Below are 19,699 nucleotides of genomic sequence, written 5' to 3' on the forward strand. Positions count from 1 at the left end.
GGCTCCTTAAGCTGTCTGAATGTATTTTCAGCTTCTGGAGACCATTTAACAATAACGGGATTTCGCTTTAGTCAAATCAGTTAAAGGACTAGCAATCATTGCAGAGTTAAAAATAAATCTTGTGTTATATCCAATTAAACCAAAAAATGCCCTTACTTGCTTCTTAGTTAATGGCCTTGGCCACTTTTGTATAGCTTCAATTTCTTTCATGTAATTTCATGAGCTAGTGACGTATGGGATATACAATCCTACCAGGAGGGGCAACGTTTCCCAAACCACAAAATGCCTATAAATACACCCCTCACCACACCCACAACTCAGTTTTGCCTCCTATGGTGGTGGTGAAGTAAGTTTGTGCTAGATTTCTACGTTGATATGCGCTTCTCAGCATTTTGAAGCCCGATTCCTCTCAGAGTACAGTGAATGTCAGAGGGATGTGAAGGGATTATCGCCTATTGAATGCAATGGTTTTCCTCGCGGGAGATCTATTTCCTAGGTTCTCTGTTATCGGTCGTAGAGATTCATCTCCTACCTCCCTTATTCAGATCGACGATATACTCATATTCCATTAGCTCTACTGATAACTGTTTCAGTACTGGTTTGGCTATCTGCTATATGTGGATGGGTGTCTTTCGGTAAGTCTGTTTTCATTACTTAAGACACTCTCAGATATGGTTTGGCACTTTATGCATTAATGTAAAGTTCTAAATATATGTATTGTACTTGTATTTGCCATGAGTCAGGTTTATGTATATTTCCTTTTGCAGACTATCAGTTTCATATTTGGGAAAAAACATATTTAGGAAAATATTCTTCTTACCTGGGGTATAGTCATTTTTCAATTGACTTCTTTTTATTAAATTTCGCAGGCAAAATTAGGCTTGCGAGGGTGCAAAATGCCAAAGTTTATTGCGTCATTCTTGACGCAAGAATTTTTTGGCGCAAAGGTACATCAGATGACGCAAATTCGTCATTTCCGGGGTCTTATTTGATGCAGAGTTCCTTGCACAAGGTTGCATCTACAATGAGGCGAGTGTGTCATTTCCAGATGTTGTTAGCGCCAAAAAAATTAAGTTTGCGTTGTGCGTCATACTTGGCGCCAAATAATTTCATTATTTAAAACCCCATTCCTATATGCCTCTTGCCTTTTTCTATGTAAGAGGGCTATGCTGTTGGCATTTTTTCCCTATTCCTGAAACTGTCATGTAAGGAAATTGATAATTTGGCTTTATATGCTGTTTTTTTTCTCTTACATTTGCAAGATGTCTCAATCTGATCCTGTCTCAGAAACCACTGTTGGAACCCTGCTGCCTGATAACAGTTCTACCAAACATAAGTGCATCTTTTGTAAATTTGTGGAGATTATATCTCCAGCTGTGGTATGTAATAGTTGTCATGATAAGCTTTTACATGCAGAGAATGTGTCCATCAGTAATAGTACAATGCCTGTTGTTCCTTCAACATATAATGTACATGATATACTTGTGAATATAAAAGATTTTATTGCTGATGCGATTCAGAAGGCTTTGTCTGCCATCCCGCCTTCTAATAAACTTAAAAGGTCTTTTAAAACGTCTCATAAACTTGATGAAATTTTAAATGACCGACAACATACTGAATTATCCTCCTCTGATGAGGATCTGATTCAGAAGATCCTTCCTCAGATATTGACACTGACAAATCTACTTATTTATTTAAAATGGAGTATATTCGTTCCTTGTTTAAAGAGGTGTTGATTACATTGGATATTGAGGAAACTAGTCCTCTTGATATTAAAACTATTAAACGTTTAAATTCTGTTTATAAACCTCCTGTGGTTACTCCAGAGGTTTTTCCAGTTCCTGATGCTATTTCTGATATGATATCTAAGGAATGGAATAGGCCTGGAACTTCTTTTATTCCTTCTTCAAGGTTTAAAAAATCGTATCCTTTGCCAGCAGTTAGATTGGAGTTTTGGGAAAAGATCCCCAAAGTTGATGGGGCTATTTCTACTCTTGCTAAACGCACTACTATTCCTATGGAAGATAGTACTTCTTTTAAAGACCCATTAGATAGGAAGCTTAATCTTATCTAAGGAAAACTTATTTATATTCTGGCTATCTTCTCAGGCCTGCCATTTCTATGGCTGATGTTGCAGCTGCAGCCACTTTTTGGTTGGAAAGTTTAGCGCAACAGGAAATGGATCCTGATTTGTCTAGCATTGTTCGCTTGCTTCAACATGCTAATCATTTTATCTGTGATGCCATTTTTGATATCATAAAAATTGATGTTAAATCTATGTCTTTAGCTATTTTAGCTAGAAGAGTTTTGTGGCTCAAATATTGGAATGCTGACATGGTATCTAAGTCTAGATTACTATCTCTTTCTTTCCAAGGTAATAAGTTATTTGGTTCTCAGTTGGATTCGATTATTTCAACTGTCACTTGGGGAAGGGAGTTTTTTTTTGCCTCAGGATAAAAAAACCTAAGGGTAAATCTAAAGCTTCTAACCGTTTTCGTTCCTTTTGACAAAATAAGGAACAGAAACCTAATCCTTCCCCCCCCCCCCAAATAATTTGGTTCCAATTGGAAACATTCTTCAAGTTGGAGTAAATCCGAACCGTTTAAGAAACCAAAGCCAGCCCCCAAGTCTGCATGAAGGTGCGGCCCTCATTCCAGCTCAGCTGGTAGGGGGCAGATTAAGATTCTTCCAAAACATTTGGGCAGATTCTGTCCAAAATCAATGGATTCAGAGTATTGTCTCTCAAGGGTACCGAATAGGATTCAGAGTAAGACCTCCTGTGAGAAGATTTTTTTTCTTTCACGCATCCCAGCAAATCCAGTAAAGACCCAGGCTTTTCTGAAGTGTGTTTCAGACCTGGAGCTTTCAGGGTAATCATACCAGTTCCATTTCAGGAACAGGGTCTGGGGTTTTATTCAAATCTATTCATTGTCCCAAAGAAAGAAAATTAATTCAGACCAGTTCTGGATCTGAAAATTTTGAATCGTTATGTAAGAGTGTCAACTTTCAAAATGGTGACTATAAAGGACTATTCTGCCTTTTGTTCATTAAGGGCTTTATATGTCCATAATAGATGCATATCTTCATATTCCTATTCATCCAGACCACTATCAGTTTCTGAGATTCTCTTTCTTTCATGTAATTAGCAAGAGTCCATGAGCTAGTGACGTATGGGATATACATTCCTACCAGGAGGGGCAAAGTTTCCCAAACCTCAAAATGCCTATAAATACACCCCTCACCACACCCACAATTCAGTTGTACAAACTTTGCCTCCTATGGAGGTGGTGAAGTAAGTTTGTGCTAGATTCTACGTTGATATGCGCTCCGCAGCAAGTTGGAGCCCGGTTTTCCTCTCAGCGTGCAGTGAATGTCAGAGGGATGTGAGGAGAGTATTGCCTATTTGAATGCAGTGATCTCCTTCTACGGGGTCTATTTCATAGGTTCTCTGTTATCGGTCGTAGAGATTCATCTCTTACCTCCCTTTTCAGATCGACGATATACTCTTATATACCATTACCTCTGCTGATTTTCGTTTCAGTACTGGTTTGGCTTTCTACAAACATGTAGATGAGTGTCCTGGGGTAAGTAAATCTTATTTTCTGTGACACTCTAAGCTATGGTTGGGCACTTTATTTATAAAGTTCTAAATATATGTATTCAAACATTTATTTGCCTTGACTCAGGATGTTCAACATTCCTTATTTTCAGACAGTCAGTTTCATATTTGGGATAATGCATTTGAATCAATTTTTTTCTTACCTTAAAATTTGACTCTTTCTCCTGTTAAGTGTGGTCAGTCCACGGGTCATCATTACTTCTGGGATATTAACTCCTCCCCAACAGGAAGTGCAAGAGGATTCACCCAGCAGAGCTGCTATATAGCTCCTCCCCTCTACGTCACACCCAGTCATTCTCTTGCACCTAACTAATAGATAGGATGTGTGAGAGGACTGTGGTGATTATACTTAGTTTTATACCTTCAATCAAAAGTTTGTTATTTTATAACAGCACCGGAGTGTGTTGTTCCTTCTCTGGTAGACTTTGAAGAAGAATCTACCTGAGTTTTTTGTATGATTTTAGCCGGCGTAGTTAAGATCATATTGCTGTTCTCGGCCATCTGAGGAGTGAGGTAAACTTCAGATCAGGGGACAGCGGGCAGGTTATCTGCAAAGAGGTATGTAGCAGCATATTATTTTCTGACAATGGAATTGACTGAGAAAATTCTGCCATACCGATATAATGTAAGCTCAGCCTTAAATGCAGTAGTAACAACTGGTATCAGGCTGTCATGTATGTATATTTTACACTTCAGTATTCTGGGGAATGGCACTTCACTGGGATAATACTGTATGCATAAGACTTTAGCCTAATTTGCAGTGACTAGCAACAGGCTTTCTAATGTCATTTCATTTATTTGATGTTAAACGTTTTTTGCTGGCATGTTAAATCGTTTAATTTTCTGAGGTACTGGGTGAAAAAAATGTTTTGGGCACTGTTTTTTTCCACTTGGCAGTCGTTTTATTTAATTTAAGACAGTTTACTGATCTCCCTCACTGTTGTGTGTGAGGGGGAGGGGCCTATTTTTGCGCTTTTGCTACGCATCAAAAAATTCAGTCAGAAGTCTCTTGTCTTCCCTGCATGATCCGGTTCGTCTCTACAGAGCTCAGGGGTCTTCAAAACTTATTTTGAGGGAGGTAATCACTCACAGCAGAGCTGTGAGATTGTAGCTGACTGTGATATAAAACGTTTATTTCTCCAACATAGGTGTGTCCGGTCCACGGCGTCATCCTTACTTGTGGGATATTCTCTTCCCCAACAGGAAATGGCAAAGAGCCCAGCAAAGCTGGTCACATGATCCCTCCTAGGCTCCGCCTACCCCAGTCATTCTCTTTGCCGTTGTACAGGCAACATCTCCACGGAGATGGCTTAGAGTTTTTTAGTGTTTAACTGTAGTTTTTCATTATTCAATCAAGAGTTTGTTATTTTCAAATAGTGCTGGTACGTACTATTTACTCAGAAACAGAAAAGAGATGAAGAATTCTGTTTGTATGAGGAAAATGATTTTAGCAACCGTAACTAAAATCCATGGCTGTTCCACACAGGACTGTTGAGAGCAATTAACTTCAGTTGGGGGAACAGTGTGCAGTCTCTTACTGCTTGAGGTATGACACATTCTAACAAGACGATGTAATGCTGGAAGCTGTCATTTTCCCTATGGGATCCGGTAAGCCATGTTTATTACGATTGTAAATAAGGGCTTCACAAGGGCTTATTTAAACTGTAGACTTTTTCTGGGCTAAATCGATTGATTATTAACACATATTTAGCCTTGAGGAATCATTTTTTATGGGTATTTTGATATAATAATATCGGCAGGCACTGTTTTAGACACCTTATTCTTTAGGGGCTTTCCCAAAGCATAGGCAGAGTCTCATTTTCGCGCCGGTGTTGCGCACTTGTTTTTGAGAGGCATGGCATGCAGTCGCATGTGAGAGGAGCTCTGATACTTATAAAAGACTTCTGAAGGCGTCATTTGGTATCGTATTCCCCTTTGGGTTTGGTTGGGTCTCAGCAAAGCAGATACCAGGGACTGTAAAGGGGTTTAAAGCTTAAAACGGCTCCGGTTCCGTTATTTTAAGGGTTAAAGCTTCCAAAATTGGTGTGCAATATTTTCAAAGCTTTAAGACGCTGTGGTGAAAATTTGGTGAATTTTGAACAATTCCTTCATGTTTTTTCGCAATTGCAGTAATAAAGTGTGTTCAGTTTAAAATTTAAAGTGACAGTAACGGTTTTATTTTAAAACGTTTTTTGGTACTTTCTGTTCAAGTTTATGCCTGTTTAACATGTCTGAACTACCAGATAGACTGTGTTCTGAATGTGGGGAAGCCAGAATTCCTATTCATTTAAATAAATGTGATTTATGTGATAATGACAATGATGCCCAAGATGATTCCTCAAGTGAGGGGAGTAAGCATGGTACTGCATCATTCCCTCCTTCGTCTACACGAGTCTTGCCCACTCAGGAGGCCCCTAGTACATCTAGCGCGCCAATACTCCTTACTATGCAACAATTAACGGCTGTAATGGATAATTCTGTCAAAAACATTTTAGCCAAAATGAACCCTTGTCAGCGTAAGCGTGGCTGCTCTGTTTTAGTTACTGAAGAGCATGACGACGCTGATATTAATATCTCTGAAGGGCCCCTAACCCAATCTGAGGGGGCCAGGGAGGTTTTGTCTGAGGGAGAAATTACTGATTTAGGGAACATTTCTCAGCAGGCTGAATCTGATGTGATTACATTTAAATTTAAATTGGAACATCTCCGCATTTTGCTTAAGGAGGTATTATCCACTCTGGATGATTGTGAAAATTTAGTCATCCCAGAGAAACTATGTAAAATGGACAAGTTCCTAGAGGTGCCGGGGCTCCCAGAAGCTTTTCCTATACCCAAGCGGGTGGCGGACATTGTTAATAAAGAATGGGAAAGGCCCGGTATTCCTTTCGTCCCTCCCCCCATATTTAAAAAATTGTTTCCTATGGTCGACCCCAGAAAGGACTTATGGCAGTCAGTCCCCAAGGTCGAGGGAGCGGTTTCTACTTTAAACAAACGCACCACTATTCCCATAGAGGATAGTTGTGCTTTCAAAGATCCTATGGATAAAAAATTAGAAGGTTTGCTTAAAAAGATGTTTGTTCAGCAGGGTTACCTTCTACAACCCATTTCATGCATTGTCCCTGTCACTACTGCCGCATATTTCTGGTTTGATGAACTGCTTAAGGTGCTCGATAGTGACTCTCCTCCTTATGAGGAGATTATGGACAGAATCAATGCTCTCAAATTGGCTAATTCTTTCACTCTAGACGCCTCTTTGCAATTGGCTAAGTTAGCGGCTAAGAACTCTGGGTTTGCTATTGTGGCGCGCAGAGCGCTTTGGTTGAAATCTTGGTCGGCTGATGCGTCTTCCAAGAACAAGCTACTAAACATTCCTTTCAAGGGGAAAACGTTGTTTGGTCCTGACTTGAAAGAGATTATCTCTGATATCACTGGGGGTAAGGGCCACGCCCTTCCTCAGGATCGGCCTTTCAAGGCAAAAAATAGACCTAATTTTCGTCCCTTTCGTAAAAACGGACCAGCCCAAGGTGCTACGTCCTCTAAGCAAGAGGGTAATACTTCTCAGGCCAAGCCAGCTTGGAGACCAATGCAAGGCTGGAACAAGGGAAAGCAGGCCAAGAAACCTGCCACTGCTACCAAGACAGCATGAAATATTGGCCCCCGATCCGGGACCGGATCTGGTGGGGGGCAGACTCTCTCTCTTCGCTCAGGCTTGGGCAAGAGATGTTCTGGATCCTTGGGCGCTAGAAATAGTCTCCCAGGGTTATCTTCTGGAATTCAAGGGACTTCCCCCAAGGGGGAGGTTCCACAGGTCGCAGTTGTCTTCAGACCACATAAAAAGACAGGCGTTCTTACATTGTGTAGAAGACCTGTTAAAAATGGGAGTGATTCATCCTGTTCCATTAAGAGAACAGGGGATGGGGTTCTACTCCAATCTGTTCATAGTTCCCAAAAAAGAGGGAACGTTCAGACCAATCCTAGATCTCAAGATCTTAAACAAATTTCTCAAGGTCCCATCGTTCAAGATGGAAACCATCCGAACTATCCTTCCTTCCATCCAGGAAGGTCAATTCATGACCACGGTGGATTTAAAGGATGCGTATCTACATATTCCTATCCACAAGGAACATCATCGGTTCCTAAGGTTTGCATTCCTGGACAAACATTACCAGTTCGTGGCGCTTCCTTTCGGATTAGCCACTGCTCCAAGGATTTTCACAAAGGTACTAGGGTCCCTTCTAGCGGTGCTAAGACCAAGGGGCATTGCAGTAGTACCTTACCTGGACGACATTCTGATTCAAGCGTCGTCCCTTCCTCAAGCAAAGGCTCACACGGACATTGTCCTGGCCTTTCTCAGATCTCACGGCTGGAAAGTGAACGTGGAAAAGAGTTCTCTATCCCCGTCAACAAGGGTTCCCTTCTTGGGAACAATTATAGACTCCTTAGAAATGAGGATCTTTCTAACAGAGGCCAGAAAAACAAAGCTTCTGGACTCTTGTCGGATACTTCATTCCGTTCCTCTTCCTTCCATAGCTCAGTGCATGGAAGTGATCGGGTTGATGGTGGCGGCGATGGACATAGTTCCTTTTGCGCGCATTCATCTAAGACCATTACAACTGTGCATGCTCAGTCAGTGGAATGGGGACTATACAGACTTGTCTCCGAAGATACAAGTAAATCAGAAGACCAGAGACTCACTCCGTTGGTGGCTGTCCCTGGACAATCTGTCTCAAGGGATGATGTTCCACAGACCAGAGTGGGTCATTGTCACGACCGACGCCAGTCTGATAGGCTGGGGCGCGGTCTGGGGATCCCTGAAAGCTCAGGGTCTTTGGTCTCGGGAAGAATCTCTTCTACCGATAAATATTCTGGAACTGAGAGCGATATTCAATGCTCTCCAGGCCTGGCCCCAGCTTGCGAGGACCAGGTTCATACGGTTTCAATCAGACAACATGACGACTGTTGCGTACATCAACCATCAGGGGGGAACAAGGAGTTCCCTAGCGATGGAAGAAGTAACCAAAATAATTCTTTGGGCGGAGTCTCACTCCTGCCACCTGTCTGCTATCCACATCCCAGGAGTGGAAAATTGGGAAGCGGATTTTCTGAGTCGGCAGACATTGCATCCGGGGGAGTGGGAACTCCATCCGGAAATCTTTGCCCAAGTCACTCACCTGTGGGGCATTCCAGACATGGATCTGATGGCCTCTCGTCAGAACTTCAAAGTTCCTTGCTACGGGGCCAGATCCAGGGATCCCAAGGCGGCTCTAGTGGATGCACTAGTGGCACCTTGGACCTTCAAACTAGCTTATGTGTTCCCGCCATTTCCTCTCATCCCCAGGCTGATAGCCAGGATCAAGCAGGAGAGGGCGTCGGTGATCTTGATAGCTCCTGCGTGGCCACGCAGGACTTGGTATGCAGATCTGGTGAATATGTCATCGGCTCCACCTTGGAAGCTACCTTTGAGACGAGACCTTCTTGTTCAGGGTCCGTTCGAACATCCGAATCTGGTTTCACTCCAGCTGACTGCTTGGAGATTGAACGCTTGATTTTATCGAAGCGAGGATTCTCAGATTCTGTTATCGATACTCTTGTTCAGGCCAGAAAGCCTGTGACTAGAAAGATTTACCACAAAATTTGGAAAAAATATATCTGTTGGTGTGAATCTAAAGGATTCCCTTGGGACAAGGTTAAGATTCCTAGGATTCTATCCTTCCTTCAAGAAGGATTGGAAAAAGGATTATCTGCAAGTTCCCTGAAGGGACAGATTTCTGCCTTGTCGGTATTACTTCACAAAAAGCTGGCAGCTGTGCCAGATGTTCAAGCCTTTGTGCAGGCTCTGGTTAGAATCAGGCCTGTTTACAAACCTTTGACTCCTCCTTGGAGTCTCAATTTAGTTCTTTCAGTTCTTCAGGGGGTTCCGTTTGAACCCTTACATTCCGTTGATATTAAGTTATTATCTTGGAAAGTTTTGTTTTTAGTTGCGATTTCTTCTGCCAGAAGAGTCTCAGAATTATCTGCTCTGCAGTGTTCTCCTCCTTATCTGGTGTTCCATGCAGATAAGGTGGTTTTACGTACTAAACCTGGTTTTCTTCCAAAAGTTGTTTCTAACAAAAACATTAACCAGGAGATTATCGTACCTTCTCTGTGTCCGAAACCAGTTTCAAAGAAGGAACGTTTGTTGCACAATTTGGATGTTGTTCGCGCTCTAAAATTCTATTTAGATGCTACAAAGGATTTTAGACAAACATCTTCCTTGTTTGTTGTTTATTCAGGTAAAAGGAGAGGTCAAAAAGTAACTTCTACCTCTCTCTCTTTTTGGATTAAAAGCATCATCAGATTGGCTTACGAGACTGCCGGACGGCAGCCTCCCGAAAGAATCACAGCTCATTCCACTAGGGCTGTGGCTTCCACATGGGCCTTCAAGAACGAGGCTTCTGTTGATCAGATATGTAGGGCAGCGACTTGGTCTTCACTGCACACTTTTACCAAATTTTACAAGTTTGATACTTTTGCTTCTTCTGAGGCTATTTTTGGGAGAAAGGTTTTGCAAGCCGTGGTGCCTTCCATTTAGGTGACCTGATTTGCTCCCTCCCTTCATCCGTGTCCTAAAGCTTTGGTATTGGTTCCCACAAGTAAGGATGACGCCGTGGACCGGACACACCTATGTTGGAGAAAACAGAATTTATGTTTACCTGATAAATTTCTTTCTCCAACGGTGTGTCCGGTCCACGGCCCGCCCTGGTTTTTTTAATCAGGTCTGATATTTTATTTTCTTTAACTACAGTCACCACGGTACCATATGGTTTCTCCTATGCAAATATTCCTCCTTAACGTCGGTCGAATGACTGGGGTAGGCGGAGCCTAGGAGGGATCATGTGACCAGCTTTGCTGGGCTCTTTGCCATTTCCTGTTGGGGAAGAGAATATCCCACAAGTAAGGATGACGCCGTGGACCGGACACACCGTTGGAGAAAGAAATTTATCAGGTAAACATAAATTCTGTTTTCTGTACTTTTTTTCTGCTATCAGGGTTAGTTATCCATTGCTAATGGGGACAATCCTTGGCTAAAATTGTGTTTTTACCGGAAAAGATTTGATGTTATAGTTTCTCAGTTTATTATTTCTCAACTGTCATAACTTTTTTCTGTGCTTCTTAAAGGCACAGTACGTTTTCATATTATTTGTAAATTACTTTGAAAAGTATTTCCAAGTTGCTAGTTTATTTGCTAGTGTGTTAAACATGTCTGATTCAGAGGAATATCTCTGTGCTATATGTGCTAAAGCCAAAGTGGAGCCCAACTGAAATTTATGTACTAATTGCATTGATGCTACTTTAAATAAAAGTCAATCTGTACAAATTGAACATATTTCACCAAACAACGAGGGGAGAGTTATGCCGACTAACTCGCCTCACGTGTCAGTACCTGCATCTCCCGCTCGGGAGGTGCGTGATATTGTAGCGCCGAGTACATCAGGGCGGCCAGTACAAATCACATTACAGGATATGGCTAATGTTATGACTGAAGTTTTGGCTAAATTACCAGAACTAAGAGGTAAGCGTGATCACTCTGGGGTGAGAACAGAGTGCGCTGTTGATAATAGGGCCATGTCTGATACTGCGTCACAGTATGCTGAACATGAGGACGGAGAGCTTCAATCAGCAGGTGACGGTTCTGATCCCAATAGAATGGATTCAGACATTTCTAATTTTAAGTTTAAACTCTAAAACCTCCGTGTACTGTTAGGGGAGGTATTAGCAGCTCTAAATGATTGTAACACCGTTGCAATCCCAGAGAAATTATGTAGGCTGGATAGATACTATGCGGTACCGGCGAGTACTGATGTATTTCCTATACCTAAGAGGCTTACAGAGATAATTACTAAGGAGTGGGATAGGCCCGGTGTACCCTTTTCCCCCCCTCCTGTGTTTAGAAAAATGTTTCCAATAGACGCCACCACACGGGACTTATGGCAGACGGTCCCTAAGGTGGAGGGAGCGGTTTCTACTCTGGCTAAGCGTACCACTATCCCGGTGGAGGATAGCTGTGCCTTTTCAGATCCAATGGATAAACAATTAGAGGGTTACCTTAAGAAAATGTTTGTTCAACAAGGTTTTATATTGCAACCCCTTGCATGTATTGCGTCTGTCACGGCCGCGGCCGCTTTTTGGTCCGAGTCCCTGGAAGAGACTCTTGACTCAATAACTATAGATGAGATTTCAAACAAGCTTAAGACACTTAAGCTAGCTAATTCATTTATTTCGGATGCCGTAGTACATTTAACTAAACTTACGGCTAAGAATTCCGGATTCGCCATTCAGGCACGCAGAGCACTGTGGCTAAAATCCTGGTCAGCTGACGTTACTTCTAAATCTAAATTACTTAACATACCTTTCAAAGGGCAGACCTTATTCGGGCCCGGGTTGAAAGAAATCATCGCTGACATTACAGGAGGTAAAGGCCATGCCCTGCCTCAAGACAGAGCCAAACCTAAGGCTAGACAGTCTAATTTTCGTTCCTTTCGGAATTTCAAAGCAGGAGCAGTATCAACTTCCTCTGCACCAAAACAGGAAGGAGCTGTTGCTCGCTACAGACAAGGCTGGAGACCTAATCAGTCCTGGAACAAGGGCAAGCAGGCCAGGAAACCTGCTGCTGCCCCTAAGACAGCATGAATTGAGGGCCCCCGATCCGGGAACGGATCTAGTGGGGGGGCAGACTTTCTCTCTTCGCCCAGGCTTGGGCAAGAGATGTCCAGGATCCCTGGGCGTTAGAGATCATATCTCAGGGATACCTTCTGGACTTCAATTCCTCTCCCCCAAAAGGGAGATTTCATCTGTCAAGGTTGTCAACAAACCAAATAAAGAAAGAGGTGTTTCTACGCTGTGTACAAGATCTTTTACTAATGGGAGTGATCCAGCCGGTTCCGCGGTCGGAACAAGGACAAGGGTTTTACTCAAATCTGTTTGTGGTTCCCAAAAAAGAGTGAACTTTCAGGCCAATCTTGGATTTAAAGATCCTAAACAAATTCCTAAGAGTTCCATCGTTCAAGATGGAAACTATTCGGACAATCTTACCCATGATCCAAAAGGGTCAGTACATGACCACAGTGGATTTAAAGGATGCTTACCTTCACATACCGATTCACAAAGATCATTACCGGTATCTAAGGTTTGCCTTCCTAGACAGGCATTACCAGTTTGTAGCTCTTCCATTCGGATTGGCTACGGCCCCAAGAATCTTCACGAAGGTTCTGGGTGCTCTTCTGGCGGTACTAAGACCGCGAGGAATTTCGGTAGCTCCGTACCTAGACGACATTCTGATACAAGCTTCAAGCTTTCAAGCTGCCAAGTCTCATACAGAGTTAGTACTGGCATTTCTAAGGTCGCATGGATGGAAGGTGAACGAAAAGAAGAGTTCTCTCTTCCCACTCACAAGAGTTCCCTTCTTGGGGACTCTTATAGATTCTGTAGAAATGAAGATTTACCTGACAGAAGACAGGTTAACAAAGCTTCAAAATGCATGCCGTGTCTTTCATTCCATTCAACACCCGTCAGTAGCTCAATGCATGGAGGTGATCGGCTTAATGGTAGCGGCAATGGACATAGTACCCTTTGCACGCCTACATCTCAGACCGCTGCAATTGTGCATGCTAAGTCAGTGGAATGGGGATTACTCAGACTTGTCCCCTACTCTGAATCTGGATCAAGAGACCAGAAATTCTCTTCTATGGTGGCTTTCTCGGCCACATCTGTCCAGGGGGATGCCATTCAGCAGGCCAGACTGGACAATTGTAACAACAGACGCCAGCCTACTAGGTTGGGGCGCTGTCTGGAATTCCCTGAAGGCTCAGGGACAATGGAATCAGGAGGAGAGTCTCCTGCCAATAAACATTCTGGAATTGAGAGCAGTTCTCAATGCCCTTCTGGCTTGGCCCCAGTTAACAACTCGGGGGTTCATCAGGTTTCAGTCGGACAACATCACGACTGTAGCTTACATCAACCATCAGGGAGGGACAAGAAGCTCCCTAGCAATGATGGAAGTATCAAAGATAATTCGCTGGGCAGAGTCTCACTCTTGCCACCTGTCAGCAATCCACATCCCGGGAGTGGAGAACTGGGAGGCGGATTTCCTAAGTCGTCAGACTTTTCATCCGGGGGAGTGGGAACTTCATCCGGAGGTCTTTGCCCAAATACTTCGACGTTGGGGCAAACCAGAGATAGATCTCATGGCGTCTCGACAGAACGCCAAGCTTCCTCGTTACGGGTCCAGATCCAGGGATCCGGGAGCGGTTCTGATAGATGCTTTGACAGCACCTTGGACCTTCGGGATGGCTTATGTGTTTCCACCCTTCCCGATGCTTCCTCGATTGATTGCCAGAATCAAACAGGAGAGAGCATCAGTGATTCTAATAGCGCCTGCATGGCCACGCAGGACTTGGTATGCAGATCTAGTGGACATGTCATCCTGTCCACCTTGGTCTCTACCTCTGAAACAGGACCTTCTGATCCAGGGTCCCTTCAAACATCAAAATCTAATTTCTCTGAAGCTGACTGCTTGGAAATTGAACGCTTGATTTTATCAAAACGTGGTTTTTCTGAGTCAGTTATTGATACCTTAATACAGGCTAGGAAGCCTGTTACCAGAAAGATTTACCATAAAATATGGCGTAAATACTTATATTGGTGCGAATCCAAGAGTTACTCATGGAGTAAGGTTAGGATTCCTAGGATATTGTCTTTTCTACAAGAAGGTTTAGAAAAGGGTTTATCCGCTAGTTCCTTAAAGGGACAGATTTCAGCTCTGTCCATTCTTTTACACAAACGTCTGTCAGAAGTTCCGGACGTTCAAGCTTTTTGTCAGGCTTTAGCTAGGATCAAGCCTGTGTTTAAAACTGTTGCTCCACCATGGAGTTTGAACTTAGTTCTTAATGTTTTACAGGGTGTTCCGTTTGAACCCCTTCATTCCATTGATATCAAGCTGTTATCTTGGAAAGTTCTGTTTTTAATGGCGATTTCCTCGGCTCGAAGAGTCTCTGAGTTATCTGCCTTACATTGTGATTCTCCTTATCTGATTTTTCATTCAGACAAGGTAGTTCTGCGTACTAAACCTGGGTTCTTACCTAAGGTGGTCACTAACAGGAATATCAATCAAGAGATTGTTGTTCCATCTTTGTGTCCTAATCCTTCTTCGAAGAAGGAACGTCTGCTACACAATCTAGATGTAGTCCGTGCCCTGAAATTTTATCTACAGGCAACTAAGGATTTTCGACAAACGTCTTCCCTGTTTGTCGTTTATGCTGGTCAGAGGAGAGGTCAAAAAGCTTCGGCTACCTCTCTCTCTTTTTGGCTTCGTAGCATAATACGGTTAGCCTATGAGACTGCTGGACAGCAGCCTCCTGAAAGAATTACAGCTCATTCTACTAGAGCTGTGGCTTCCACTTGGGCCTTTAAGAATGAGGCTTCTGTTGAACAGATTTGCAAGGCTGCAACTTGGTCTTCTCTTCATACTTTTTCCAAATTTTACAAATTTGACACTTTTGCTTCTTCAAGGGCTGTTTTTGGGAGAAAGGTTCTTCAGGCAGTGGTTCCTTCCGTATAAAGAGCCTGCCTGTCCCTCCCGTCATCCGTGTACTTTAGCTTTGGTATTGGTATCCCAGAAGTAATGATGACCCGTGGACTGACCACACTTAACAGGAGAAAACAAAATTTATGCTTACCTGATAAATTCCTTTCTCCTGTAGTGTGGTCAGTCCACGGCCCGCCCTGTTTTTTATGGCAGGTCTAAAAAATTTTTAAATTATACTCCAGTCACCACTGCACCCTTTGGCTTCTCCTTTCTCGTTGGTTCTTGGTCGAATGACTGGGTGTGACGTAGAGGGGAGGAGCTATATAGCAGCTCTGCTGGGTGAATCCTCTTGCACTTCCTGTTGGGGAGGAGTTAATATCCCAGAAGTAATGATGACCCGTGGACTGACCACACTACAGGAGAAAGGAATTTATCAGGTAAGCATAAATTTTGTTTTTTTCCCTGTGGGCTGTTAGGCTCGCGGGGGCTGAAAATGCTTCATTTTATTGCGTCATTCTTGGCGCGGACTTTTTTGGCGCAAAAAATCTTTTCTGTTTCCGGCGTCATACGTGCCCCCGGAAGTTGCGTCATTTTCTCCAACATAGGTGTGTCCGGTCCACGGCGTCATCCTTACTTGTGGGATATTCTCTTCCCCAACAGGAAATGGCAAAGAGCCAGCAAAGCTGGTCACATGATCCCTCCTAGGCTCCGCCTACCCCAGTCATTCTCTTTGCCGTTGTACAGGCAACATCTCCACGGAGATGGCTTAGAGTTTTTTAGTGTTTAACTGTAGTTTTTATTATTCAATCAAGAGTTTGTTATTTTAAAATAGTGCTGGTATGTACTATTTACTCTGAAACAGAAAAGAGATGAAGATTTCTGTTTGTATGAGGAAAATGATTTTAGCAACCGTTACTAAAATCCATGGCTGTTCCACACAGGACTGTTGAGAGGAATTAACTTCAGTTGGGGGAACAGTGAGCAGTCTTTTGCTGCTTGAGGTATGACACATTCTAACAAGACGATGTAATGCTGGAAGCTGTCATTTTCCCTATGGGATCCGGTAAGCCATTTTTATTCAGACAGTAAATAAGGGCTTCACAAGGGTTTATTAAGACTGTAGACATTTTCTGGGCTAAATCGATCATATTTACACATATTTAGCCTTGAGGAATCATTTAATCTGGGTATTTTTTGTAAAATAATATCGGCAGGCACTGTTTTAGACACTTTATTCTATAGGGGCTTTCCCTAATCATAGTCAGAGCCTCATTTTCGCGCCGGTATGGCGCACTTGTTTTTGAGAACAGCATGGCATGCAGCTGCATGTGTGTGGAGCTCTGATACATAGAAAAGTCTTTCTGAAGGCATCATTTGGTATCGTATTCCCCTTTGGGCTTGGTTGGGTCTCAGCAAAGCAGATTCCAGGGACTGTAAAGGGGTTAAATATAAAAACGGCTCCGGTTCCGTTATTTTAAGGGTTAAAGCTTCCAAATTTGGTGTGCAATACTTTTAAGGCTTTAAGACACTGTGGTGAAATTTTGGTGAATTTTGAACAATTCCTTCATACTTTTTCGCAATTGCAGTAATAAAGTGTGTTCAGTTTAAAATTTAAAGTGACAGTAACGGTTTTATTTTAAAACGTTTTTTGTGCTTTGTTATCAAGTTTATGCCTGTTTAACATGTCTGAACTACCAGATAGATTGTGTTCTGACTGTGGGGAAGCCAAGGTTCCTTCTCATTTAAATAGATGTGATTTATGTCATAAAAAATTTAGTAAAAATGATGCCCAAGATGATTCCTCAAGTGAGGGGAGTAAGCATGGTACTGCATCATCCCCTCCTTCGTCTACACCAGTCTTGCCCATACAGGAGGCCCCTAGTACATCTAGCGCGCCAATACTCCTTACTATGCAACAATTAACGGCTGTAATGGATAATTCTATCAAAAACATTTTAGCCAATATGCCCACTTATCAGCGAAAGCGCGACTGCTCTGTTTTAGAAAATACTGAAGAGCATGAGGACGCTGATGATATTGTTTCTGAAGGGCCCCTACACCAGTCTGAGGGGGCCAGGGAGGTTTTGTCTGAGGGAGAAATTTCAGATTCAGGAAAAATTTCTCAACAAGCTGAACCTGATGTGATTACTTTTAAATTTAAGTTGGAACATCTCCGCGCTCTGCTTAAGGAGGTGTTATCCAATTTGGATGATTGTGATTATCTGGTCATTCCAGAAACACTATGTAAAATGGACAAGTTCCTAGAGGCCCCGGGGCCCCCCAAAGCTTTTCCTATATCCAAGCGGGTGGCGTACATTGTTAATAAAGAATGGGACAGGCCCGGTATACCTTTCGTACCTCCCCCCATATTTAAAAAATTGTTTCCTATAGTCGACCCCAGAAAGGACTTATGGCAGACAGTCCCCAAGGTCGAGGGGGCGGTTTCTACTCTAAACAAGCGCGCCACTATACCCATAGAAGATAGTTGTGCTTTCCAAGATCCTATGGATAAAAAATTAGAAGGTTTGCTAAAAAAGATGTTTGTTCAGCAAGGTTACCTTCTACAACCAATTGCATGCATTGTCCCTGTCACTACAGCCGCGTGTTTCTGGTTCGATGAGCTAGAAAAGGCGATTATTAGTAATTCTTCTTCTTATGAGGAGATTATGGACAGAATTCGTGCTCTTAAATTGGCTAATTCTTTCACCCTAGACGCCACCTTGCAATTGGCTAGGTTAGCGGCGAAAAATTCTGGGTTTGCTATTGTGGCGCGCAGAGCGCTTTGGTTAAAATCTTGGTCAGCGGATGCGTCTTCCAAGAACAAATTGCTTGACATTCCTTTCAAGGGGAAAACACTGTTTGGCCCTGACTTGAAAGAGATTATCTCTGATATCACTGGGGGCAAGGGCCACGCCCTTCCTCAGGATAGGTCTTTCAAGGCCAAAAATAAACCTAATTTTCGTCCCTTTCGCAGAAACGGACCAGCCCCAAGTGCTACGTCCTCTAAGCAGGAGGGTAATACTTCTCAAGCCAATCCAGCCTGGAGACCTATGCAAGGCTGGAACAAAGGAAAGCAGGCCAAGAAACCTGCCACTGCTCCCAAGACAGCATGAGATGCGGGCCCCCGATCCGGGACCGGATTTGGTGGGGGGCAGACTCTCTCTCTTCACTCAGGCTTGGGCAAGAGATGTTCTGGATCCTTGGGCGCTAGAAATAGTCTCCCAAGGTTATCTTCTGGAAGTGATTCATCCTGTTCCATTAAGAGAACGAGGGATGGGGTTCTACTCCAATCTGTTCGTAGTTCCCAAAAAAGAGGGAACGTTCAGACCAATCTTAGATCTCAAGATCCTAAACAAGTTTCTCAAGGTTCCATCGTCCAAAATGGAAACCATTCGAACAATCCTTCCATCCAGGAAGGTCAATTCTTGACCACGGTGGATTTAAAGGATGCGTATCTACATATTCCTGTCCACAAGGAACATCATCGGTTCCTAAGGTTCGCATTCCTGGACAAACATTACCAGTTCGTGGCGCTTCCTTTCGGATTAGCCACTGCTCCAAGGATTTTCTCAAAGGTACTAGGGTCCCTTCTGGCGGTGCTAAGACCAAGGGGCATTGCTGTAGTACCTTACTTGGACGACATTCTGATTCAAGCGTCGTCCCTTCCTCAAGCAAAGGCTCACACGGACATAGTCCTGGCCTTTCTCAGATCTCACGGATGGAAAGTGAACGTGGAAAAGAGTTCTCTATCTCCGTCGACAAGAGTTCCCTTCTTGGGAACAATAATAGACTCCTTAGAAATGAGGATTTTTCTGACAGAGACCAGAAAAACAAAACTTCTAAGCTCTTGTCGGATACTTCATTCCGTTCCTCTTCCTTCCATAGCGCAGTGCATGGAAGTGATAGGTTTGATGGTAGCGGCAATGGACATAGTTCCTTTTGCGCGCATTCATCTAAGACCATTACAACTGTGTATGCTCAGTCAGTGGAATGGGGACTATACAGACTTGTCTCCGAAGATACAAGTAAATCAGAGGACCAGAGACTCACTCCGTTGGTGGCTGTCCCTGGACAACCTGTCACAAGGGGTGACCTCCCGCAGACCAGAGTGGGTCATTGTCACGACCGACGCCAGTCTGATGGGCTGGGGCGCGGTCTGGGGATCCCTGAAAGCTCAGGGTCTTTGGTCTCGGGAAGAATCTCTTCTACCGATAAATATTCTGGAACTGAGAGCGATATTCAATGCTCTCAAGGCTTGGCCTCAGCTAGCGAGGGCCAAGTTCATACGGTTTCAATCAGACAACATGACGACTGTTGCGTACATCAACCATCAGGGGGGAACAAGGAGTTCCCTGGCGATGGAAGAAGTGACCAGAATCATTCAATGGGCGGAGACTCGCTCCTGCCACCTGTCTGCAATCCACATCCCAGGAGTGGAAAATTGGGAAGCGGATTTTCTGAGTCGTCAGACATTGCATCCGGGGGAGTGGGAACTCCATCCGGAAATCTTTGCCCAA

This window comes from Bombina bombina, chromosome 1 (genome assembly GCF_027579735.1).
Source record: "Bombina bombina isolate aBomBom1 chromosome 1, aBomBom1.pri, whole genome shotgun sequence".
Lineage (NCBI taxonomy): Eukaryota > Metazoa > Chordata > Amphibia > Anura > Bombinatoridae > Bombina > Bombina bombina.